Here is a 27,505-nt window from a genome sequence, read left to right as displayed (position 1 = left end):
GAATGCGGCCGTGTGAACGGACCCTTACTAAATCTAATTGGAGGAACAAACGTTCTTATGACTGTTCATGCCTGATAATGGGGAAGTGTGAAAATACCTTTAGACAGTCTTACAATGATAAATCTAGCACATTGTAAGACTACTTACACACGGGCGAACGGGGTATCTGGCTGAGAACGTCTGTCCTATACCACGCTCGCTGGCATGCGTTTTCAAGCCTATGCAAGGCGTTTTTCTGGCAAAAATGTCTACCATCACTTCAGTAAAGTAGGAATCCTCTGGCATGGTTTTCAATGAGAAACCTTACATGGCCATCGCATACATGTCACAGGCTGTTAAATGTGTTTTACTGTTTCATTGAAAACGGTTGGGGATGCATTCCAAGGAACATGAAAAGATAGGACATGCAGTGTATTTTAATTTTTTTAGTTTTTTTCCTGCACCGCAATGTGGTGTGGGTTAACGTTACTCATGTATGTGACCCCATTCAAAAGAACAGGGTTCATATAACATTGAACAAAAATCTGTTTGTGCTTTAATTACATATCAAGTAAATTCCCTAGACAGAACATGGGAATACTCCAGATCCAGATTACAGTTCATTAATAGAGATGAGCGAGCGTACTCGCTAAGGCAAACTACTCAAGCGAGTAGTGCCTTATTCAAGTACCTGCTCGCTTGTCTCTAAAAATTCAGCTGCTGGTGCGGGGTGAGCGGTGAGTTGCGGGAGTGAGCAGGGAGGAGGGGGGGTGTGAGTGAGAGAGAGATCTCCCCGCTCTCACCCGCCGCTCCCTGCCCCCCGCCTGCAGCCGAATCTTTAGAGACGAGCGGGCAGATACTCGAATAAGGCACTACTCGCTCGAGTAGTTTGCCTTAGCGAGTACGCTCGCTCATCTCTATTCATTAATGATTCATAAATGCAGTGGACAACGTTGAGTCTTGCTCCTGATCTTTATATAGTTGTCAAAATCTTAAGCAATGATAAGTCAGACCACTAATTAGAAGAGGACATGCTCTCCAATTTTAAAAATCTTGCTACAGTATGCGCATCAGGATCTACCACCTCATAGGCATTTAGATCGCTTTCCAAAAAAAACTTGTTGAGCAATAATTTCATTAAAGATGCTGAATTTTAGGGGCTATTGGTTGCAGTAGTATGTAATGTAGCTATTCTGTATCTCTAAAACTAATGGGGAAAAACCGGTGCGGTTTGTGAAATAGGTGCTATTTTTGGATCTGTGGGCCAAATATCCTCGGGAATGTTTAATTTTTAACGCATCAAAATGTGTGCTGGCCATTCAAACTTTGCTTAAGCATTATTGTTCTGCTGCCCACTAACAAGAAAATGTTCAGAAGTAAGCAATTTTACTGCAGGATCAATTGCAATAAGTTATAGAAGTTAATTGTTTATGGATATTGTGGTGTGCATTGTAATTTCTAAACTTACTGTATATTGTGAAAACAGCAGCATTTTTGGCAGGGTGGAGTCCCCAGAGGGAGTTGTTGGCACTGCATGAGACCTTGCTGCCTGACTCGCTCACTATTGCTTGCATTTTTTTCTATCAAGCTTTTAGCATCATAAACAGTAGCATAAATCACTCTGGCTGCCATGTAAATAAAGTCATTCCCAAGCTTACAAGCCAGTCCAATGAATTCTACGTGTTTTTCTATCAGCTAAATTGAAGATGACAGCCCCACTGCTAAAAGAAAATAGGTAAGGCCTTGCTGCATTGTGGGCTAGCTTGAAGGATGAATAACGTTTTGCAGAGTGCGGGTAAACATAGGCCTTCATTTATCAATGCCGCTGCGCCAGATTTGTTAAATAAAGTGCTCCATAATGTAGTCGCATTTTTAATCCAAAATATTTATCATATATTTGCGCCAGAAGGAATTGGAAAGTGTGACAGCCTCAACAGTTGTTTTGGTTTTTTTTTTTCTCTAATGAAAGTGGGCATTTCCAATGATTTGGTGAAATTAGGGGGGAAAAAATGATTAGTTCTCCAAAAAACTTGGATAATTAAATAATCTTAAAGGGAACCTGTAACCTGTCTAAAGCACCATAAACTAACTTATAGTGCTGTTGGGGCAGGTGAAAGGGAGCTGGTTGATGTATTTCCCATACTCACTTTTTCTTGTTCCTGTGGTGCCCGCCTGTAGACAGTGCGCCTGCTGAAAATATGACTTTCAGAGTCACGTGTACGCACTTATACAAATGTACAGAGAGCATAAACTTCAGCGGCGGGCACTGGGGGAACATATCATGGGTTTCCAAGATTCTGATATTGATGCTATCCTAAGGATTTGGGGATTCACCACTCAAGCCCCCAACTGGTCAGCTGTTTGAAATGGCTTTGTCACTCATGTGAGTGCCACCGCTGCTTCATTGCATACCAGGCACAGCGCTATACATTTTATAGTGGCTGTCTGATATTCATTTGAATCGGACTGAACTGCTCTCAGGCCATGTGACCGAATAATAGGACATCACACATTTGAGAGAGATTTTAAAAATTTCAACGTCTGTTTTTTATCCTGTTTATACCTAGAACTACTTACAATAAATATCCTCTTCAGTATTTGGATGAGCCAATTTTAGGGTCCCACTGTCTTTGCTGTTGTTGCCACTTGTTAATGGGTGTGATATGTTTGAATTTTCCAGCTTACCTCGTTGTGTTTTCTGCGGGAACCTGGTTCTTGAAAAGTCAGCAAATATTGCAGACCTATCTCCTGGCAGATATCCAGAGCAGTTTCCTTGCATGATCTTTATCTGGCTCTAACCTCCACAACACCAATGACAATCCTTCAACCACCTTAGGGTTGACTGAAAAGTGCACAATTTCTGTAAAGACAATTTTGGTGCATAATGAAGTGTACCAGACTTATGAAGTGCCATGCACCAAAAACAAGAATTTAGCCCAAAAACAGCATGTCGGAAAGTTTACTGATGCAAAGTATTATACCAGGGGCATAACTAGAGTGGGTGCAGAGAATGAGATCATAACGGAGCCCTGGAGCCAATAAGGTCTATCTTGCAATAAAAGAAGGCCAGTACTATGAATGTAGCATTCTTGTTGGGGGCCTGTTATAGTTTTTTCATTAGGGTCTAGGAACTGCAAGTTACCTCTCTGTAAGACACTACTGATAAATGTGGACCAATGTCTTCTGTCACTCTAAAAAAAAGTTTTACAATTAACCATGAAATTAGTACACTTCATGACATAATCAGTGAAACCAGTTCACGCACATCGGACACTATCTTGCAATCTAAGAAGCATTAGGCAGAGAAGGAGGCCACTTCAGCCACGGATGGATCCAATTCAAAACACAAGATTTCTTCCAGCACTTGTATAAAACTAAAAACAAAACTTTTATTGTAGTATCCTTAAGGCCCTTTTAGACTTGACTGATGGGCAAACGCTGACAAACCCTTAGTCCCCGTACCTGCACAGGAGCTAGTACCATTAGCTCTCAGCAGAGAGGGTGCAGGAGATGTCTCTCTTCTCACTCCCCCGCCCCTCTCCATTGACATGACATAGTGGCTGTTCAGTATTGAACGGCTGGCTATTTGCACGGAATGATGAGTGATCAGCTCATTGTCCATCGATTATGCAGCATCAATTATGGACGATGAGCTGATCGCTCATTGTTCAGTGTAAATAGCGCTCATTCAGTATTGAACGGCCGCCGTGTTATGTCAATAGAGAGGGGCGGGGGAGCGAGAGGAGACAAAACTCGTGCAGCCGCCTCTCCTCTTGTTGGCAGCTCTGAGCGAGCCAGCACTGCTAGCTCACGTGCAGGACCACGGGAGTGAGGACACACAGGGACGAGTGTCGGGCATAGTTTGCCCGACATTTGTCCCCGTGTAAATGGACCCTTAAAAACAACCTCATAGAAGCTGACTTAATGAAAAAGATCCCTGTTTGTGAGGCTTGAAACATGTGAAAAGTGTTCCTCTTTTCCGTCTGCTTCTATGAAATGCTTTTAAGGATATAATAAAAGTTTAGTTTTTAAACTTCATGACATCAGTGTTACTACTGCACTAATGATTACTATCTACAGCTTTTGGAATCCTAAACCGATATGTGACCAACATTTTTAGTACTGACTTTTTGTCCTGTGAAGAAAAAGTAGAAATGCTAAAATGTGATGAGTCTTCCAACTTACTGGAAAAATTTATTTTTGAAATATTGTGCTGCTTTTGGTGCTAAAAATGTTAAATATTCTGGTCATCTGAAATAGCTAGATTAGTTGTATTTATGACTTTTTTTCTCTTAGATTAGTTGTTTTTATCGTCTTGCTAAAATATTGTGGCATTTGAGGGGTAATGTGTGGCGCTGTTATTTTTTTTACCTGTGTGATCCCTGTTGCAGCAGCTGCTGTTCTACTAATTCTAGTTACTACCATGCCGGGATTAAGGTACCTCTACATGAGACAAATGTTGGGTATGTAACACACTAGTAATTATTAGGAAATTATAGTAACAGTGTTTCTGGTGGCGCAATGCACTACACAGCTGTGCTACATGGTACATCCATTATGATCCCCATACACACACACACACACACACACACACACACACACACACACACACACACACACACACAGCTCTGCTACATCCATCCTGACCCCACACATTCAGCTCTACTACTTCCATCCTGACCCAACACATTACACACAGAGCTGTACTACATGGTACATCCATTATGATCCCCATACATCACACACGCAGCTCTACTACATCCATCGTAATTCACACACACACAGCTCTTCTACATGGTACATCCATTGTGATCCCCACATATCACACAGTGCTCTACTACATCCATCCTGATTCACACACAAGGCAAACACAGTTTGGCTCCTCCCACAGCAGTGACTTCCCCGCAGGTCTTTTAGCCCACCAGATCTCTGTGGTGGTTGATCGGTGTCTCCTGTCAAGACTGCTGAGTTGTGTCTGAGATAATAACGGCTTAGTTGTATTCTCATTTTGTTACTTTTGTTCTCCCCTTTTCAAGAGCCCTAACTGTGGTGGTATCTTGTCGGTCAGGCTCTGTATTTTATATATGTTGTAAGACTTGTGATTACGTCACCTGGGGCCGGAGCGATGGTGTCACCAGGAGCAGAGCATGAGAAGCACTCACGCACTAACTGACAAATGGTCATTAGTAGTTTGACTTGAGCTATTGTCATTCAAGAATCGAGGTGGAACTGGCCGGAGAACTCTTCTGGTTTCTTCCATTCACTGCAAACAATGAACAACTGCCTGTTTACACAAGCCGATAACTGCTTGCTTTTTAGGTAGGATTAAAGCTAAAAGGACTTTGACAAGTAAGTGTTTTCTCACCTGAATTTGCAGTTCACCCAAAGTGAAAAAATTCACCCAAAGTGAACTTTGTGGCGCATTTTATATTTGAATATCCACTGTTCACTAACAATCCACCAGAAGATGTTGTGTTTTTTTAAGTTTTAAAGACAAAAAGTAAAGCATGCTGTAAAAAACAATTAAAACAGCAGTATTCTTTTAAACCCCATAACTCTATAGGATGTACTATTAAGTCTTGCACGTTCGTGGTATGTATGAAGGGAAATCCCGGGGCGATCTCACTTGATACGTGGGTACAGGCTGCTTCTTTCAGCCAACACCTGCCTGCAACAGTTCAGATAACCGTGCTGCTCGTCTGAGCTGTTAACCCTTTAAATGCCGACAGCTGCATTTAAATCCCCCAACTGATGTTTCAGGGTTCCGTACGTCCCCCCCCCCCCCCTTCCCCCATATTCATTTTTTCACACCACTTCTGCCCTATTCAGCAATTCCAGCAACCTGATTGGTTGTTTTGGGTTGGCTGATTCATCGCCCCTTTACTGCCCCCTTTTTAGATGTGCATGAGGATAGAGTTACAGAGATGTGCACGAGAACCACGTGCCGAGCAGTCAATGGCCGTCACCAGAGCGCGATCATTGCATAAACATGACCAGATGCTAGCACACCACCATGCACACGCCACCTCTGCCCCTCTCCAGCTTACCGAGCTTCCGATCGCGCTCCGGTGACTCCCCCAGTGAAGGGCCGGTGAATCAGCCAACCCAAACAACCAATCAGGTTGCTGGAATTGATGAATAGGGCAGAAGTGGTGTGTAAATTAAGTGTCATGACAGCCGGGGTCTTCTGAAAGGTCCCATGGCTATAAAATGCTTATCAAGCCATGCCTGCTGCATGGCTTAATAGAATGCCTGTCAGCTGCAATGACAAGAAAGAACTAATGTTGCCTCTTTAGGCTCATCCATACTTTGCTGATTTGATGCAGATTTTACCTCTGATTTTGGTTCAGATCTGCAGTAGATTACACCGTTTCAGTTCAATTGAAAGGGTGAAGCTGCAAATTGACCAACTGAACGTCTCCTTAGGCCTCCCTCACACAGGAATTAGGCAAAGCGCCACGATTTTATTTTCACTTCCTAACCCAGCTGGGTTTTATCATACCTCATAATTGATAAGGTGCAATAAACGCCGAAGAATAGAACAGACTCTGCTCAAAAATCGCGGTGCTAGAAAGCGCTGAGGTCGAGCGACCGTGTGAGAGGCTCCTTTGAAAACAATGGGAGCGTTCTACCACGTGCAGTGCGGCGCTGAAAACACTGCAATAATCGTGTCAAAAAGCGCCTGTCTGAGGGAGGCCTTAAAGTCTTACCCAGAATAGAGCTTCATGGTGTCCCGCCTAAAGGCCCATTTACATGAAACGATGATTGCTCACAATTCGCTCAAACAGCAATTTGGGTGACAGTTTTGAGTGATCACTTTACACAGCCTCTTAAGTAGCTAATTAGCTACTTAAAAGGTTATTACTGTGTAAATGAAGGCGGAGCGGGATACTTCTGATAGCTCAGAGAACAGCAGGAGCTCTGCCAGCTGCTTTGTTCTCAGAGCCATCAGCTGGTATCCCACCGAGAGCTCCAAGCGGGATACCAGCTGAAAGAATACTATCAGCGGTATCCCGCTGAGAACTTGGCATGCAGCGCTGATAAGAGTTATTGCTCACTTTAATTGTACTGTATATTGCTGTAGAATTTTAGTGTGAAATCCACGGCCATCATTCTGCAGCAGTTCTGTTACCTGTGACCCTTATGATTCCACACCAAGAAAAAAATTGAATTTTGACTGACTTTTTCCCAAACAGAAAATTTTGAAGCACAGTGTGACTACAACATTTCATTTGTATAGTCCAAGCCTTAAAGTAAATGATTCTATATTTTAAATCTGCGATTTGCATACAAGTATTTGGATTCATTTGACCTTGTAGTAATGTAATATTACAAAACTACATTCCTCCTAGTTTTTTTGGCCTTGGGAAATTATGTAATGATGCTTGACAATTAGCTTTCACTTTGGAGTCACAAATGAGGGAATCTAAAAATCTATCGGATTTTAATGTATGTAAATTTGCAATATGAGAACATAGCACGCCTTAGGCATCCTTCCTTGACCAGCAATGTCTCTGTCATTAAGGTGTAATAGACGTGAACCTGGGAATTGCGGTGCACATGAAAAATTGTGCTTTATTTGAATCAATTCCGATGCATTTTTAATGAAGTTAGATGCATTTTATCTTGGTCAGTCAATTCTTTTGTATCTTGTAGAAATGCTGATATTGCAGCACTTTCATGTCGAACGAAGATTATACTTAAATTGTAGCTTGAGACTTTTACCAATAAACGAATAGATTGTGCCAATAATTATATACAAGTGACTTTCTCCACCATTTATGATACTCGTAAGTTCTGTATTACGCAATTCATTCTGCTTCTTTCATTAAGGATATTGGAACAGGAATCGGGGCTGATGTAACATATTTGCAACTTATGCAGCTGTACATACAAGGGCCCTTCAGACAAAGGAGTTCATCGAAGCCTTAGAAAATATAATGTTCTCCACTGTCTATTAAAAGAGCTATACTAAGTAGTAGTCTTGTCTCACAATTGGTGCACCATTGAGTGTTCTTCCTTCGGTGAGCCATTAATGAGTTGGAGAGTGACTAGCCCCACATTATCCAATTAGCATTTGGAAAACTTTGAGCCCTAAAGGCCCATTTAGACACAATTATTAACTCTCAAGATTCGCCCAAAAGCCATCTTTTGAGTGATTAATCGTAAGGAAACACGCGCCCATCTTGCATTTTTCGTTACCTATTAGTTCATCGTTGTCTCGGTCCGCTTAAAATCCATAATTCGGCAGTTCGCTTTTCATTTAGTTTAAATGGCATTCGTTCAGCCGTTCAACGATTTGAGGGGAGTGCTTAATCGTTCGGTATTCAGCTGGCTACAGGCTGAGCGATTGGCTGTCGGCTAGTGCTCAACCATTGCACGCGCCGTTGTGACAGACCCTGCAAGCAGCAACCAAGACCATTGAAAAATGAATTCACCATTTTAAACGCACGTGCCACGGTCGCGGATTCACGAATTATTTTTATTTAGGCTCGTACCAATTTCTGAGCTAGAGATTATTTACATTCCAATGACAAAAATACTATCGTTTGTACCACCTAGTTTTTTTTCATATAACTTTCGCAATTCCTTAAAGGGGTTGTCCCGCGCCGATACGGGTTTTTTTTTTTTTCAAACCCCCCCCCCCCCCCCCGTTCGGCGCGAGACAACCCTGATGCAGGGACCTAAAGAAAGCTTACCGGAGCGCTTACCTTAATCCCCGCGCTACGGTGACTTCTATACTTACCGGTGAAGATGGCCGCCGGGATCCTCTACCTCCGTGGACCGCAGCTCTTCTGTGCGGTCCATTGCCGATTCCAGCCTCCTGATTGGCTGGAATCGGCACGTGACGGGGCGGAGCTACACGGAGCCCCATTGAGAACAGGAGAAGACCTGGACTGCACAAGCGCGGCTAATTTGGCCATCGGAGGGCGAAAATTAGTCGGCTCCATGGGAACGAGGACGCTAGCAACGGAGCAGGTAAGTATAAAACTTTTTATAACTTCTGTATGGCTCATAATTAATGCACAATGTACATTACAAAGTGCATTATTATGGCCATACAGAAGTGTATAGACCCACTTGCTGCCGCGGGACAACCCCTTTAACATAGGTTGCCTTATAATAGGCGTTTTTTTAACGTCTATATTAAAGACATCTAGTTTCTTTCTGTCACTGCTAAACAGCTAGGTTTTTTTAAAGACCAGATAAGCGCACCCACGATTTTCACGAGCCGATACAAAGAAGCTCATTTTTTCCCTTCACTAAATGCACATGCCTTTCAAGCAAACTATCGCTCAATTATCGTTTAATCACTGGTCAAACTAAAAAAAATTCTGTGTCTGGTTTGGAAACAAGTTGATTCAACTAATTTTGGGGTGCTGAATTCAGTGGAAGAATCAGATTCTATCTATCATATCACATTTCTGAGATACATAGCACTATTACATAGACAATAATACAGTTCTGCAAAATATTGTCTTGTTTTAAATACAAAAAAAAATAACACACAGAACTCAATGTTTTTCAGGTAATGTATTTGTGAATGTGAGACCAACAAAAGCATTAGGATTTACATATTGCAACGTTCAAACTGATTTGGTTTTTCAAAATGGAATGATGAAGCCTTTCTCTTATATGGTGTCTCATTAGTCTCCCTAACCAGAAACCAGCAGTAATTCCCAATCATCGAAGGGCTCCAGTGTCCTTGATAACGATGCGTCATACTAAGGATGTCTTGGTGAAAGCATTCACCTTGTTCATCACTGAAGGCACCCAAAGTTTCTAGGAAGAAATCAAGGTGCAAATGTAAAAAATGAAGTTTTAGAGACAATCTACACCCCATGTTCTTGTAGCTGTGCAATAGATCACTCACTGTGGGTACATAGTTATTGTCTTTTCTGTTGCCCAAAAAGCCATGCACAGTCGCTTTGAAAGAGGACCAAGCCACTAATTCGAGATTTGTGAGTTTAGTATCAAAGATTGGATCTTTCAGGAATTTTATGATCTTTGGCCCAACAAATATGCCCTCTTTTTAGCTTTCCATCACTCAATTTGGGAAACCTTTCTTTCAAATGATTGAATGCCTGACCACCTTTATCAAAATCTTTTACGAAGTTCTTCATCAAGCCCAACTTGATATGAAGCGGCAGCAAAATAACTTGGCTCAACCAATGGATTCACGTTTTCTTTTCCAGGTATAGATGATTTCCTCACAGGCCATTCCTTGATTTTGTAGTGGTTATTGGTGTCTCGGCTGTCCCATAGGCATAAAAAGCAGCAGTATTTTGTGAACCCACCCTGTAAACCTGTAAGCAGTACCACAACTTTTAAATCAAAGCATATCTGCCCCTTGTGATTTTTATATTTAATTACCTCCAATATCAAAGCCATGCTTTCATATGATTCTCTCATGTCCGATGCATAGGCCAAAGGCCGTGATGGGAGTTTGTTGCCATTACGCAATAGCACTGCTTTTAAGCTGGTTTTCCTGGAATCCATAAATGGTCGCCACTTCTGTGGGTTATGCTGAATACCCAGCGCCATCCTCAAACCATTCACATGTATACACACACACATTTGAATTCTGCATTTCAAAATATTCAGATAAACGGCTACTTCTTGATCTAAAAGTTGAAATCCTTGTCCCTTCTGCTAGAAGGTTCCATTGTTTCGATCTAGAACCCAATTGTTCAGTTCCCTGTTTAGAAAGTTGTAAATCACGGACCAAATTGTTTAGTTCCTTCTGTTCGATGAGGTGAGGCGATCTGTCATGAGATTCAGGGTTGTACTCTTCTTCGAATCAAACATCTTCTGATTCACTTTCCTCTGATGGGTCCGATGCAGTGGTTTGCAAGTTACGGATAGGAATAGGCAAGCCTTCCCCATGAGGCAGAGGTTTTTGCACTGAAAACACCTCTGGATATTTTATGTTACGCCTGGTTCTACTGAAATGCCATGCAATATTTGTGAGGCAAAAATAACAATCTGCATGATTAGTTGGCTCACACCAAATCATTGGAACAGAAAACTGCATGGCTCGGCGCTTTCCTTTCATCCATTCTGTTAGAGCTAGTGTGCAAGTTATGCAAGCAATATAAGGTGCAACGTTTTTATCCTGATCTCCGAGAGCATTTATTGAAAATTTCTAAAATTGTGGGCTCACATATAACACTTATAGACAATACGTAAAAAGAACAGGTAACATATAAGCAAAGAATAGGCCCTTATGGATATATGTATGACAACGTATCTCTCGGATAGCTTTTTAAAGATAGCTGCCGCTCATACAAATGAGAGAGGATAGAACTCCAGAAGGTGAAAGAGTGATATCCACGTCTAAGGATAATTTGTACTTAGATGTTGATATGGTACAGGAATTGGTACCTGTACTAGGGCACAGTATTCTTAGAGGGAATGGGAAGTCATTAAAAAAGTGTTCTAGCAACAAGAGTACACATAAGAATACTGTGCCCTAGTACAGGTACCAATTCCTGTACCATATCAACATCTAAGTACAAATTATCCTTTGACGTGGATATCACTCTTTCACCTTCTGGAGTTCTATCCTCTCTCATTTGTATGAGCGACAGCTATCTCTAAAAATCTATCCGAGAGATACGTTGTCATACATATATCCATAAGGGCCTATTGTTTGCTTATATGTTACCTGTTCTTTTTACGTATTGTCTATGTGTTATATGTGAGCCCACAATTTTAGAAATTTTCAATAAATGTCATTATATTTTAATCTATATCTGTGAAGGGTTTCAGTTAAATTTATATAGATCTCTATACCACTGTGATTTGATCTCCGAGAGCACAATCAAAATACAGTTTATAAGCCTTCTTAACTAAATCAGTGATTGGGGTACTTTGGCTTTTTGGAGTGAATGTTCCACGCACATAACAAAAGTTATTGGGGTGGTTTACACAATGTTTTCCAGTTGCCTTGGTACTAACTATAACACTGATGTGTCTGAATGTTTCACTACCTCACACAGAAAAACGCAAAACACAGATAAACAGAAACTGAGGTAACAAACTCAAAACATACTAATATGCTGAGGTAAGAATGAAGAGAAGTGCTTCATGCAGATTACAACAAACACTAAACAGCAGTACAGATAGGCTCATGTCGGTAACCTTCCTGCTCAACTGCATTGTTCTGCCATCTAGTGATCGTTTTTAGAACTTCATTCACTGTGTATTACATTCAAAAAGAGTTTAGCTTAGTCACTGATTTGATTTCATATAAATAAATCACCAGAGAATGAGCACAAACACAAAAACCTTTTTTAAAAAACTGGAAAAATCTAAATTGCATAAAAACCTTAGGTGATACATCATTTCTAAAGAGAAGTTTGGATTCTACACCAAAATCCATGAGAATTGTTATATCACACACCAGATGCAAAAATGCTGTTGAGCAGTGTTCTCATTTAATGCAAACGCTACACAATGATAATCTAACGACTGAAATGCCCGGCCGCTACGTCGATTTTCCAGTGGTTTTCGTTAAGTTAAAACGTCCATCTTTAAAAGCAAAGCCATCGCTCACTTTTGATCGTTATAACGAATTTGAGTGATAATCATTGTCTAAATGGCCCTTTAGACTAGTCTTGTACAAGCAACCTCTGTTCCGGTCTTACCCTGAAGGATTGTTATGACCTCACACTGATGAGCAATAGCCAACGTTTGTTGATCAGAATCCTCCCCAAAAAGCTATTGAAACTACAGTATCGATGTCACAGAATGGTGAGTCACCTAGAATAATATAATTAATGTAATCTAATTGGTGAAATACGAGAAGGTGCTAAGAAGTCTCTTGCTTTTCCTCTTTCATCTACTTTTAGACTAATAATGCTTTTATCACATCAAATTGTTATGTTTTACCTAAATTTCATAGCTGTACTTTGATTAAATAAATATCAAGGTACAGCAATGAAATGTAAGTAAAACCTAACAATTTGATGTAATAACAGATATACTATAGATATAGGCCTCCTGCATACGGGCGAAATTGCACCATAGCGAGAAAAATGCAGCGATATCACATCGCTAGTCAATGTGATATCACTGCGATTTCTCGCGGTGATACCGTGATTTTGTAGTGCTACAAAGTCGCATGTGGTGCTTCAAAGGTGCGCAACTTTGTAGCACCGCATGCAAGGATTTTCTGGGGGGTATGGGGACCGGCTTGAAATATAAGGCCTACCCCAAATATATGCCTTAGCTGCAAAAAAATAAATACATCACCTCGAAGCGCTGTCCTGGGTTCCGCCGCAGCTTCTTTTCTGTCCTCGGCAGAAGTGTTCGTCATATCTTCTGGCTGGGGGTTGAAAAATCCCCGCCTCCTGGAAGCGGTGGCTGTGATTGACTATCATGGGACCGCAAGGTTTTTGTGTCTGGTTGTTGCATGCTACAAAACGTGTGAAAGAACCCATAGGAAAACATGGGCTTTACATACATTTGATTTGTAGCATTACAGCAACGTGACAAAATCGCTTGACTTTGTCGCTCCTGTGAAGGAAGCCATATACGAGGGGCTGCTGATAAGTCTTTGGCTTTACTCAGAAAGAAACGAGATAGGAAGATGAAACTTTACATTTATTTCACATACTCTCCACTGATGTCAACATACTAATTACATCGGTATTTCAAGTTCTGTAAGCCTTGCAAAAAGAAGGATTTCGGTTGTGCCTCAAACCAGTCATCCGTAGTAGCCATGGCATCAGAAATGGTGTGAAATTTGGTACCCTTGAGGTGTGTGTTCAGGTTTGGAAACAGCTGATAGTCGGGGGGAGCTAGATCTGGTGAATAAGGTGGGTGGTCAACCAGCTGGAAGTCTAGCTCCACCAGTTTTGCCGTGGTCGCTTGTGCAGTGTGAGCGAAGGCGTTGTCTTGTAGGAACAAGATTGCTTTGGGCAGCTTGCCGCGCCTTTAGGCCTTCAGAGCTGCCTTCAATTGGTCCAAAAGCTCAATGTAATATCTTGCATTGCTGGTGGAACCATTTTGAAGGTAGTCCACAAGCAGCACGCCCTACTTATCCCAGAACACAGACGCCATCACCTTAGTGGCTGATTTTTGCACCCTGAACAACTTTGGGCGAGGAGAACCACTGTGCCTCCACTCTTTTGATTGCTCCTTGGTTTCAGGGTCATACAAATAAATCCAGGTCTCATCCATAGTGACCAGTCGATCCAGGAAGTTCTTATCAGTCCGGAAACGCTGGCAAATGGACCGGGAAGTTTTCACTCGCATGCTTTTCTGATCTGTCGTCAAACATTTGGGGACCCACTTTGCAGATCACTTCTTCATGTTCCAATGTTCATGGATAATGACACAAACGCATTCACGAGAAATCCCCATGATGTCTGCTATTCCTTTAGCTGAAATTCGCCAATTCTCCAGTATGAGGTTGTGCACAGCATTGACGATCTCCGGAACAACCACCTCTCTCGGTCGTCCAGGACGTTCCTTATCATTGGTGCTGAAGTGGCCCGCTTTAAATCTGGCAACCCAGTTCTTAACTGTAGAATATAAAGGGCATTGATCCCCCAATGTCTGCGACATATCACCAGGAATATCCTTCGTGGACTTTCGTTGCAGAAACAAGAATTTTATCACTCCTCTACTCTCATTTGCTGTGAATATCGCCTTAGACTCCGCCATTTTGTTTTCCCGCGGGCCTCAATCACTGTTGCCATAAGCTACAAACACAAAATTTTGAAAACCTATATTAGACGCATAAGGCTTTCATGTGATGTAACATTCATTACTATAGAAACAAAAAAAAATACAAAGCCAAAGACTTATCAGAAGCCCCTCATATCTATATCTGATGGTTTCAAAAAGTCAAGGGAAAGGAATCGAAAACAAAACTAAAATTTAGCAGATCAAAAGTCAAAGCAAAGATCTGCCAATTTCTTGTATGTATTTCTTGTGAGGAGCTGTGTTCTCTTAAAGAAACAAGATTCATTACGAAAGCTTGCTTCAAAGTTTAAAAACCATGTTCATTAAAAGTCTGCAAAAAAAAAATCGTCAACTATGAAAAATTTAGCTCACATATACACTTTGATGTGATAAACATATTCGTTTAAGAGTGAATAAAATGGAAAAGTGCCAGCTGAAAACTTCAACAGCCTCTTGCATTTAAAGGGGTTTTATCAATTGCACAATGGCAAAATTGGTATAGTATTTCTATTCCCCCCCCCTCCCAATACTCAAACTGTATGCAATACATTATATGTACCCGAAAATGTCAGCAATGAAAACTACATCTCAAGATGCAAAATGGCATTGTCGATGAAAAAATAGTTATGGCTTTTGAAGAATGCAGATGAAAATCCACCCCCCCAAATCGTTGCGTCTTTGTGGCAAAAATAGGCCATGTCCCTAGGGGGTTAACATATATTCTCTTGGAAGAAATCTATTTAATATTGACTTATTTACATATTAAGATCAACATATTAACCTTCAGTTTTGGAGTTTTATGAGTTACAGCTCTTGTGGTTAGCCTCTGTTAACACTATATTCTACATATAGCCTGGACATATGCAAGAATACCGTACTCATTTGGCACGTGTCAGATCTATTGGAGCCTATGGACATATTCAGTCAATATGGAAAGAAAAAAAATGTTGTCAATGTATACATTAAACATGCACCGTATAGCCTTGATGTAGTACTATTGTAATAGGAGCACAATAGTTTCCCTGACAACAAGACATCATTCCATTTTTTTAAACTTTTCCCCTACATTATCTAATCTGGACATTTTGAAATTTAGAAATCTAAAATACCCCTTTCTATGCTGTGAAATACTTTTTATGCAAAAGCAAAATGTAAAACGGTTTTATTTAAAAAGCCTAAGAGAGAAAAAGTCCAAACAATGAAGCTGTGTTCACATGTAGATGATTGGGTGCGGATCTGCATCAAATTCCATACTTCTTCAATTGAATTCAATGAGAAGGGGGAAATCTGGTGTGTGTGTGTGTGTGTGTGTGTGTGTGTGTGTGTGTGTGTGTGTGTGTGTGTATATAATATATATATTATATGTGTGCGTATATATAGTATGTATATTACATATATTTATAATATATAACTACTCTGGTAAATTATTTTATATTAATGGGTATCTAACCTTTCTATATATTATGTGTTATGCATTAAATGGTGGAGCTCTTATGGAATGGGCCAATTTACCCTGGTGTCCTGCATTTTCCGTAATGTGGGCTTGACATAAGTAATAAACCCTCCTAGATCAAATGCTTGAGCACTTAAAATTACTTGTATATAAAGCACATAAGATGGATCGTGTTTCATATTTCTAAATGGGGAGTAAACTATTATCGTCAAAATGCAAAAAAGTAGTATTACATTTTAAACTCTTAACTCTGCAGTGCGTACATTTTACGTGCTGCAGTGTCAGGGTATATATGAAGAGAAATCGCGGGGTGATCTCTCTTCATACAACGTGGGCACCCACTGTTAATTACAGTCGAGATCCGGTGGCACTAGCTCCGATAAGCTGCATGGCTCTTTGGGGATGTTAACCCTTTAAATGCCGCTGTCTATTCTGACAGCGGCATTTAAATCCCCCGAACGTGGGGTGGCTTGATGGTGCCTGCCCATCACAGTGTGATGTAATGCTATGTGCAGGAGCGATCAAGGCATCGCAAGTTGCCCCTCTGGGGACTAAAAAAAAAATTTGGAAAAAGTAATAAGTTTAACAAAAAAAACTTTTGCCATATTTATAATAAAAGAATCTAACTAATAAAACAAAAATAGATATTTGGAATCGCTGCGTCCGTAAAAATCTGATCAAAGCATCGCATTCTTTAACCCATGCGATGAATGTCATCAGAAAAACCCCACCAGAAATTTGCTTTTTTGGTCACCCTGTCTCCAAAAAAAGAATGCAATAAAAAGCAATCAAAAAGTCGTATGTATTCCAAAATGGCACCAACACAAACTACAGGAAGTTATTGCGTTCAGAAGATGGCGGCAGATAATTTTACGAATTATCTTAGAAAAAAATTAATTAATCCGTAAAACCTGAGAGGCTGTGGCTACAGCTCTGCTGCGTAAGGTAGTGCCTCCCTTCCATATGCCTCCTCTGCTGCTGTCCAACTCCTGCTTTGAAGACAAGGAAGTCCAGGATGCAGCCACCTGCAAGAATGGTAAGTATGTAATGTTGTGTATGCATACTGTGTGTTAGGGCTCATTCACACAGGCGTATTCTCACCACGTATTACACTTCATTCATTGATCCATGCATACCGGCGTGTGGGTCCTGCCTATCGATACGCAACAGAAATAAATCGCAGCATGCTCTGTTGCTCTACATTACATACGCAGCCCTTGTATGGGTCGCATATGAAACATTGTTCATACCCAGGCATTGCATATGGAGAGCCTTTTTTGGATACACATCCGTGCTCTGAACAGATAAGGGAATCACACTGCACGTGTCTGGGATGCGTCATTCGTGGGCATGCGTAGTGCCATTCACAGCCTGTGGGCTGTAATGTGTATGACGCTGCAGGAGACCCACAACGTTGTACACATACACCCGTGTGAACAACCCCTTTGGGTCCGTTCACATCAGCATTGGAGGTTCAATTCAGAGCCTCCATTGCTTAATTCGCTAAAAAAAACACAACTGAGCTGCATGCTGCACTATTTTCTCCTATTTCATCCTGTAAAATGCAATACTGAAACCAAACAGAACCCGTTATAGTCAATGGGGTACGTTCTGTTGATCCATTTCGCCAGGAATGCTGCTCCCCCAACAAAGCAGAAATTAAAAAAATAATAAAAATCTGGTTGCTTGTATAGCACCAACTTATTCCGCAGCCCTTTCAGGTAATTTATTACCCCCACCGAACTGGATACTCATTGTTGTATTTTTCAATAGTGCTATATAATGTACCATATAATGTACTGAAAATCTTTAAAACATCCTAAGTGATGTGAAATAGAAAAAGAAATACTGTCACCTTGGGGGGGGGGGGGTGTCGTGGTTGTACAGTGTACACATTGCAGCAAAAATGACAAGATGCCTTCGTTCTATGGGTCAGTATGATTACTAGGATACCACATTTATATACATTTGTAAATTTTTTTTGTAACCCTTTTAAGATATGAAGTATCTTTAATGGAAAAAAACAATTTTCTGCTGCCATTTTCTGACCGGCCATAACTTTTTAATTTTTGGTTGTGCCAGGGCTCATATTTGATGGGAAGTAAATTGCACTAAATCTATTGTGAGGTACACACCTCTTAAAGGTAACTGCCATGGCCTTTTGAGCCTCAGAAACTAGAATAAGTTGCCCAAAGGTCAAGGAACAGGGGTCCGGGGAGCAGTGTTTGATGCTCCACTGGGCACCCCGGTCCAGGACTGTGTCACTGCAAAGTTGCTGCATGCACACGGAATGACTCTTTTCGACCCACTCTGTGCACATGTACTCCTATAGAGATAAATGAGCAATCACCTAAAGCACACTGGAAAGTCACTGTGTGTGTGCAGGGTAGCTTTGCAGGAACAGGGCGTCTGGTAAGTATCAAACACCGCTCCCCAGACCCTCTTTTCCCTTACCTTTGAACCCTAAAAACTATACCGGCTGCGAGCTGGCATAGATGTCCGCTATAACTCTGCTAAAAATCCCCTTATCTATACTTCCTCTACCACTAGTTATATTTGCAAGGGAACAGGAAGAGACTGACCTGAAACATAGAATTTCAGGTTATAGATGGAATTCGGTTTTAATTTTATATGAAATTTACCATAGTTTATGAAATGTCAAAAATAACCTGAACCCTAGACACAAGAATTATAATTTAATGATCCGAAAGATTTTACTGCTACAATACTGAAAATGCTCAGTGGTTGAAATTGTTATCTTGTAGACACTACCATCATTACATTTATTTGATCATTCAAGAATAATATCCACAATGTTCATAATGATTTGAGTAAAGGGAATTACCTTTTTGTGTTTGTTAAATGCAAATCTTCATCTGTGGCCAACCTAATTGCTGTAAAGTGCAATGACCCTTATTGCCTAGGTTTCATTTGCCTATTTGCTTATGGACCCTTTAGACCTGATTCTCGTTTGCCTGAACGAACGTCCTGGTTTGCGTGCGACAAGCGAACGCGCCGATGCTGGATTTTATGTTGGATGACAATTGAGAAACTCGCGATTCTTCTTCTTCGTTCTCTCTCGTTTAAACTGAATTATTATCTGTCACAAAATCATTTGAATGAACGAAAGTGAATGTTAATCTTTCAGTCTAAATGCACAATTAATGTGTTTGGTAAAAGAATTGGACTATCTCTGCCTGGAGGAATGAAAAGTAAGGAAAGCATCGGTGGTCCATGTGATATCGCAGCGCGTTTTTTTTTTCGCGGCGATACCGTGATTTTGTGGTGCTACAAAGTCGCGCAACTTTGTAGCACCACTTGCAAGAATTTTTTGCGGGTGGGGGTGCTTGAAATATTTGCCCTACCCCGAAATTAAGCCCTAGCTGCGGAGAGGGGGAAAAAAAGAATACATCACCTTAGAAGCGCTGTTCAGCTCCGTTGCATCTTTTTCACGATCTCCGGCACTGTTCTTCATCATCTCCTCTGGCCGCGGATTGAAAAATCTCTGCCTCCTGGAAGCACTGCCTCTGATTGGCTGAACGCTGTGATGCTAAGCCATTTAGAGCCAGCGCTTGATGAACCGATCACAGCCTATCAATGATTGACTTGGTAGATCAGCTGGGAGGATAACTTTGTTGGCTTTTAATGTGGTGCTCATATTTCACTAGGAGACGAAATTGAGAAAAATGTTATTGGTTATCAAGTACTATACAATTCTATGGTGCTGCTTAAATAAAAGTAAAGCACAATAAATAATTTGGGTATTAACAAAAACATATATTTTTAGGGGCCCAGAACTTAAAGGAGCTTTTATTATAGAAAGCTCTTTACGGTATGCTAGATTTTCAATGGTTCAAATTTGGACAGTGCCAGAGAAGTTTTCCCCTTAGTATATTGAATTTATTTTGGCAAACTGTAAGAATACACACTAAAGTCTATGAAAGTATGAAAATGAAAACAAATTAAGATTATAAATGAAGTCTCTTTCAAAAACCCAGTACATTTAAAAACACAGACGTTTGCTCCATGATGTGGGAACAACCAGTCCTCGTGGCCTAATGTGTGGGAATATAACCACAGACAGAATATCAGCTCTGTAAATGAGTAAGTGTAACCACATAAATACATAATAAATGGCTAATTTAAAAAAAGTTTTCTTTTGATTTTTTTCAAGACTGGAAAAAAAGGGGAAAGTAAATCCCGTAATCATCCAAGGGTCTGGAAACCTAGTGTACCAATTACGTTGAGTTCATATCTGCATTGTGAATTCCTTTAGTTCTTCTGCTCCTATGACAGAATAAGTCAAGCTGTGACGGATCTGTCTCACAATAGCATCCGATAGCCCCCATTGACTTTTTAATGGAATTAGTCGAGTAACGTTGTCATTTTATAGGGAACAAAAAATTGGTGTCATTTCTTGTCAAATGTGATGAGAACATAGCCATAGGCCCCATTCACACGGTGTAATTATTGCTCGGATTCTGTGCTGAAATCTGCGTCAATGTAGTATTACATTGAATGCTACATTGTTAATATGGAGTGGATTTTTCTGCAAGTGGATTTTAATTTCACTTTTATGGAACAAAGGAGTTGACATGTCCATTCCTGATGGATTTTCCGTGTTGGGCACTCATATCTGGATTTGCCCCATTGACTGGCTAAATCAATGTCCAAATTTGCATAAAGATCCATGGCGGAACTCAGAGGCTCGGCATCAGATATCTGCCATGTGTTGTGTTAAATCCATGTTGTTAAAATTCTAAATGGATCCTGCACTTATAGCGCTGAAAATAAGAATAGGTCGGTCAACAATACGTACAAAATAAATTCGCACAGGGTGGTGGTGTTAGTATAGCAAAATAAGCAATACTTTGGGAGTCCCACCAAACTAAGATGACCCTTTAGCATGAAGAGCCAGTCATGTGTCAAGCTCCATGGTAAAACAAAGCCCTAACACGTATCTCCATCTACCATGGCTTTTTCAGGCCATGTATATATTTAGTTGTGCACATCTTTATATATATTATTGTGTAGCTGACTTTCCCCTTCACTATATTATATAGGCTGTTAAGGTTCAGTATCCTCCTAATACTTCTCATTACTTGTCTGATGGATTGTACTTGGACAACTCAATCTCCTTTCTTAGCGCTTTCTCCTTTGTCTTGTTGTGTTAAGTAATACGTGGCTCATCTCTAACTTAAACTCCCCATGTTTGTCGATCTGCTACACTGATGTCTCTTCCTTTTTACTTTTCCAAATTTATTCATAAGAATCAATGGACTAAGTGAAAGAGTGTAATGTGTTTTGTTAGGTATTAATCTCTTCACACATCATTGACGGCTTGGTAAACACTAGTTTGTAGTTGCAAAGCATTTAAGAAGCAGACATTTGAGTCGAGCCTGATGCGTTTATGTAATGTCTTGTGTCTGTGACAATGAAAAATTGTAGTTCACAGTGTACTAATACACTTGAAATGATGTTCAGCAACTTACAGCAAGTCAATTCTGGGGATGAAATTAAAATGTCATTTGCTGTTATTTCAGATATACTAGAAGGGGAACGGTACTATTGCGATAAATTAAAAATGATTTACAGCTCATTTCAGCAGCAATGCTTGGCTTGTATTTCCTACAGAGCAGTGCGCTGATGCCTGCTTCACAATAAAGACATACAAAGAGCATGTGAGGTAAAGGGGGAAGTAAACCAATATTTTCTTTTCTTTAGAATCTATTTCGGGCTTTGGGTTAAAATGGAAAAAAAGCAACAAATCTGCATCAAACTGCCCTGTGTGAACATGACGTCATAAGGGAAGAACAACAAAAACCTTTATTTCTGAGGAATTGGTCGTAATTTTAAATGACAAATTTGTATGCTTTTATGTGGTTGATGTACATTATTATTAACAAATTTGTGTCATTGAAGTGTCCCATTCAATTGAAAGGCAATACATATGGGGAAAAAAGTCACTTCTTGATATGGAATCTGTGTATGTTAGCCCATTAAATAAAGCTAATCCATCTACAGATCCCAGACAGCCAATGTTCAAATCTTGACGGAAATCCATGCACAGATTGTTGTCCGTTTTTTCTTTTGGAATTCACATCAGATTTTTACAAAATGAATTATATGATCAGTTATTCCGTGCTGCATGCAAATAAGCTGAGAAGAGTCATGCTAATTCATGAGCTGTTCAGCTAACCACACTCTCTCTCAGTAGACCGCTTATTGAAACCCCAGTTCCAAAGGAAATACTATTTATCATGAGAAGGAAGGGTGTAGTTAGCTTGCAGCTCATGAATCCACATGACTCCTCTCGGCCAGATGACTCTTCTTTGATTTACATATGGCACAAGATAACTTTGAAACAGAATATTAGAGGTTCTTGTTGGGAAAATAGAAAGTATTAGAAGTGATTGATTTTTTTCTTCTACTGACCAGTGATGTCCGTTTTATAGATGAGATGGTAGTGACAGGTTTTCTTTTAACAATTACTCACTGTAGGCATGTATAGCACGCTGTAGATATAATGGTTTAAATTCAGTTTTGAGTTTACGTGTTTTTCACATGCTAATGGAATGTATATTGAAGAAGTACTGCTTTCTTATCAACATATAAGGCTTAGTAATTTATATCCCCAGAAATCCTAGGATCAATGTTTGTATAGAAAACAGCAAATGGCGCTATCCGGTGTCCACCTCAGTAATTTTGCAAAAGTGGCCAGACATGCTCACTGTTGCTTCCCTCTCTGCTGCACTAGGTATGTGGAGGGATCCTTGTTGTACTATGTGGCTGCCTCTGAAGTTGCTGCATCTTCTCTAATGTCAGAGTTGATGCTGAGCAAGTGATGAGTGAGACAGCATTCCTGCAGTAACACAAAATGAGCAGATGTGACCGTTTTGCTGAGGTCGACCAGGCGCAGAAAGGCTCTTCTATATAAACAGATGGTAATGCTACAGTTTTCTATTAGTCCTGAAATATGTGGGGATAGAAACGTTTTTTAATAAAATTAAATCCAAAAAATGTTTTGAATTAGGGGCTGGATTTCAATATAAACAATCAGCCAATCATTATAAAATAACAAGACCATCTTTATTACTACATTATTTAAAAAAAAAATAACCAGGAAGGTATAGTATACAGGCATAACAAAATCAGACTAAAGGTACGCATAAATTAATAAAGTGCAAATCGATAAATGCTAGCAAAAGGCCGCCTGCAGACGGCTGGGTCGGATCCGGCAGCAAGAATTCTTGCCGCGGGAGCCGACCCGAGCACCTGCAGAGAGCAGCGCGTACTCACCCGCGGCCCCGGCTCTTTCATGTGCTGGCTGCCGGGCAGCTTACGCAGACCGGAGCCGGCGGTGGGTGAGTGACGTTTCTGTGAAATAGAGCATGCCGCGGTTTGCTTGCCGCGTGAGATTTCGCGCGGCCAAACTGCGGCCGTCTGCAGAGGATTGTGTATGTTAACGGAATCCTATGCAGGCTTCCAGCGGCGAAAATCCCCCGGGAAATCCCGCCACGGGATTTCCGCCCGTCTGCAGGCAGCCAAAGATGTATAGAAATTAGTAAAAACATTTTCATACTAATAATAATAAAGTGTAATTGCAACAGTACTAGGAGAGAAAACGTGGCCTATAAAGTTTCACACAAATGGCAAAAGTAACCCAAAAATAAAATAACCGCATATATAATAGCAATGCAGTGAAAAGAATCAATGCTCACCTCCTCTCCAACGGGAAACCAGATTCACTATTGGATAAGTCCACGGAGCTCCAGACACGCCAACAGTCCAAACGGCACTACTAGGCTTAAATTCTTACTAAGCGTCAGCTCTACGTGTGAAAATGCTTTATTCTTTACAGATCAAGCCTGATGCCTGCTGTTTTAAAGAATAAAGCATTGTTTTCAGATGTAGAGCTGACACTTTGTAAGAATTTATGCCACACATGAAGCAAACCTGAAGTTGGGTGCCCCAGAAGTACGTTTCACTCTAAACTTTTTTCAATCCCTTGAGAGAGTGCAGAGTGAAACATGCGCTGGGGGCACCAGACTTCAGGTATGCTATCATATGATATTGTATTTTTTGGTTACTTGATGTAATTAAATACTGTAATATACATATGCAGAAGAGAACACTGACGGGCCTCTCTTCTGCATAGTGTTAAAAACATATGTCAGACCTCACCCCAACATGGGAGCTATGCAGAGAAATCTCAATGTCTGACTAGGTCCGACACTGGATTGAAAAGGGTTAACTGATTTTACCTGCAAAAAATGGGCAAACATTAACAAGCATTTCAAAATTAAATACATTTACGGTAAAACTGCATTTCATTGAGTGTTGTGGTCACATTTTGGTTAAACCGTGACTGCTACATCTTACCCTTAGGCTGGCAAAAAGATGCCAATTGAAATGGCTAATTAGTTCCAGATGTGTTTTTCTTATAGTGCAGGTAGTGTTTCACGCATTTCCTTCCATATTGCACATGCATTTGTGCACCCCTCATTGATTTCTATACTATAATGTGCAAATACGCACAAAAATGGATTGTTTGTTTTTGGGTTTTTTTTTATTTGCGCAAACAAAATGCACGCGAAAAATACAGAAATGTAAATGAACCCATTGAAATCGATCGGCTCTATTTACTACGTGTCGTAAATACACGTGTGAACCCGGCCCTAGGCCTCATGTCCACGGGGAAAATCAGGCCCGCTATGGATTCTCCATGGAGAATCCGTAGCGGGTCCCTCCTGCCCCGCGGACATGAGGGCTGAAAATAAGAATAAACTCACCTGCTGCGGGCCGTGCGTGTCTTCCCTTCTTCGCGGCCGGATCTTCTTTCTTCGGCCCGGTGGATGTGCTCGGCACATCGGCTGCGTGCCGGGCGCATGCGCCGGGCCGAAGAAAGGGAAGATCTGCATCGCCCGGAGCAGGTGAGTTTAATTCAGGCGCGGGTCTCCTGCGGATCGGGCCGGCTTCCATAGGCTTCAATAGAAGTCTGCGGGAGCCGTCCTCGTGGGAGACCCGCACCTAAATGGAGCATGTCCATTTTTTTTAATGCTCCAGAAAATTTTTAATTCCCTTTTATTGACCATCCGCTGGTATTTATCTACCCGCGGGCAGTCAATGCATCCCTATGGGACGCGGATCCGCATGCGGGTGATCAGCTGCGGATTTTAATTGTTCTTTTCCCCGTGGACATAAGGCCTTAGACTATATATTTACGCTGGGCGGATTTGCACAGGTAAAATCTGCTTTTCAGCTCTGTGGCTACTGGTGGAGGTTTTGAAGCAAATTCTTTGCATATTTTCTGTGCAGAAAATCTGCTGTAGAAAATATGCACCAAATCCATAGCTACAAAAAAGTCACAGAAAGCGGCCATATAATCACTGATATGCTGATGCAAGAAGGCAGGCTTATATACCACGTTTTACCCCCAACAAGCTGAGAGCCAGACTGCTAAACGAAGGAGCAAGAAACACATGTGAGGACACTGAGTCAGCCACTCACAAAGCCTCCTTAACCCCTTAGTTAGGTCATCCTATAGACTTTTTTCATCCTGCTTTGCTGGGTTTTAATCACCAGGGACTGTAAAATTACGCTGCCTCTTGAGATTAAAGCCCTGCAGGCTGTGGACATGACAGCTCCATGCTGTCTGTTACTGGAGGTAGCCGACAACCTGGAGCTGTCATTGGGGCTGCGGGAAGCTCCCCCCCCCCCCCCCCCCCGGTTGCGCAATTAACGATATCTACCGGGTACCGGCGATTGTGTAATAATAAATACAAAGTAAAACCAAGTTTAAGTTTCGGCTGCAATCTGTAAGGGGAGCTTGAGAATACTCACCCCCGTCCTCCACGATGTCCTGCAGCGTTCTGGTCCTCCAGGACATGATGCCAGTCTTCTGCCCATGCGCGCCAGACGTCATTATGTCATACGCAGAGGTCAGGGAAATTTAAAAGCTCCCGGCTAGTATGGGTAACCGAAAGCAGGGAGCTGTCACCGGGAGCCGCTGTATGCGGTTACCGGTCACATGATCGCTGTTATCTGATGGATAACGGCGATCATGTAAAAGTAAAAAAAAGAATCCATAAGGGGAGATGAAATTAAGTACCTAAAGCCCCCGGATTTATCCACGGACCTTATGCTGGCTTCTGCGTACGCAGACGTCGCCAAAATGGGGGAAAGCATGAGCAAAAGCCGCAGGGTAATTTGAAATCTCTTGGCAGTCAAACATAGCTGAGAGCCTGGAGACCTCACAGGGGTCTGCAGTTCTTGGTCACTTGATTGTCGTTAACCAATGGATAACCGTGATCACTTAAAAGTAAAAAGTTAGTTTCACCTTCCGTCATGGATCCGATCCGTGAGGGGAGGTAAAATTACTTACCCAAGGCCTCCAACAATGTCCCCCAATGGGATCTTTATCCACAGACCTTTCCCCAGCTGCAGCGCATGCACCGTTGCCAAAATGTCTGACAAAAGCACAGAAGCTGGGGAAGGCCCAGGAAATTTAAAATCTCCTGGCTACTAAAGGTAGCAGAGAGCCTGGAGCACTTACCAAGGGCTGCGGTGAGCTGTCTTCGGTCACGCGATTGCCGTTATCCAATGAATAATGGCGGTCACGTAAAAGTTAACAGACAGTTGAAGTTTGATGCTCCGTTTGGTTTGGGCCCAGTTGTGCATACAGACAGAAGATTAGGGCCACAATAGGTATGTTTCTGAACACAGGACAAACGGGGATCCATTTTTGGGTGAAGGTCTTCATTCATGTGTGTGCTGTACAAAAAACTGTTTTTAATATGACGCAATTGCCAAAACTACAAAAATCATAATTTTTTCCTTCTGCTTTGCTTAGATTCATTCAAAAACTGTGGAGTCAAAATATGCAGTACACCTCTAGATGAATTCTATAAGGGGTCTAGTTTTCAAAATGGGGTCATTTCTGGGGGTTCTCCAATGTTTTGGCCGCTCAAGGGCTCCACAAGTGTGCAATGGGGCTTGAAACCCCTTCAAGCAAAAATGTCTGTTCTGAAAACCACTGGCTACTACTTTTTGGTTTGGGCCTCGTTGTGCATACAGATATAATGGGGCCATAATGGGTATGTTTCTGAACACAGAACAAAAAGGGGTATCTATTTTGGGGTGCAAATCATCATTTCCATGTACACTACAGGGGGGAAAAAAACTGACTTTAAAAGTACATATTTACAAAAATATGACACTTTATTTTTTTCTCCTAAACTGCATTAACTCCTGAAAAAAAACTGTGTGGTCAAAATACTCCTGACCCCCTCTCAGTGAATACATTAAGCCTTTGCAATCTTGCATGGTGTAGGAAAGCAATTGTTGAGAATTAATGTTGAATTTGTATGTCTCCTAAAT

The 27,505-nt window shown here is 41.2% G+C and overlaps 1 protein-coding gene across 2 annotated transcripts in view; it reads left to right on the top strand.

The window, feature by feature from the left end:
• MACROD2 (mono-ADP ribosylhydrolase 2) overlaps window positions 1-27,505 on the top strand; it is a 1,963,046-nt gene that overhangs the window by 229,831 nt on the left and 1,705,710 nt on the right. The gene's annotated exons all lie outside the window — the stretch shown is intronic.

The sequence above is a fragment of the Eleutherodactylus coqui genome, chromosome 3, assembly GCF_035609145.1.
Source record: "Eleutherodactylus coqui strain aEleCoq1 chromosome 3, aEleCoq1.hap1, whole genome shotgun sequence".
NCBI lineage: Eukaryota > Metazoa > Chordata > Amphibia > Anura > Eleutherodactylidae > Eleutherodactylus > Eleutherodactylus coqui.
The sequence above is the reverse complement of the archived record's forward strand: the minus strand, read 5'-3'. Positions and strand labels throughout refer to the sequence as shown.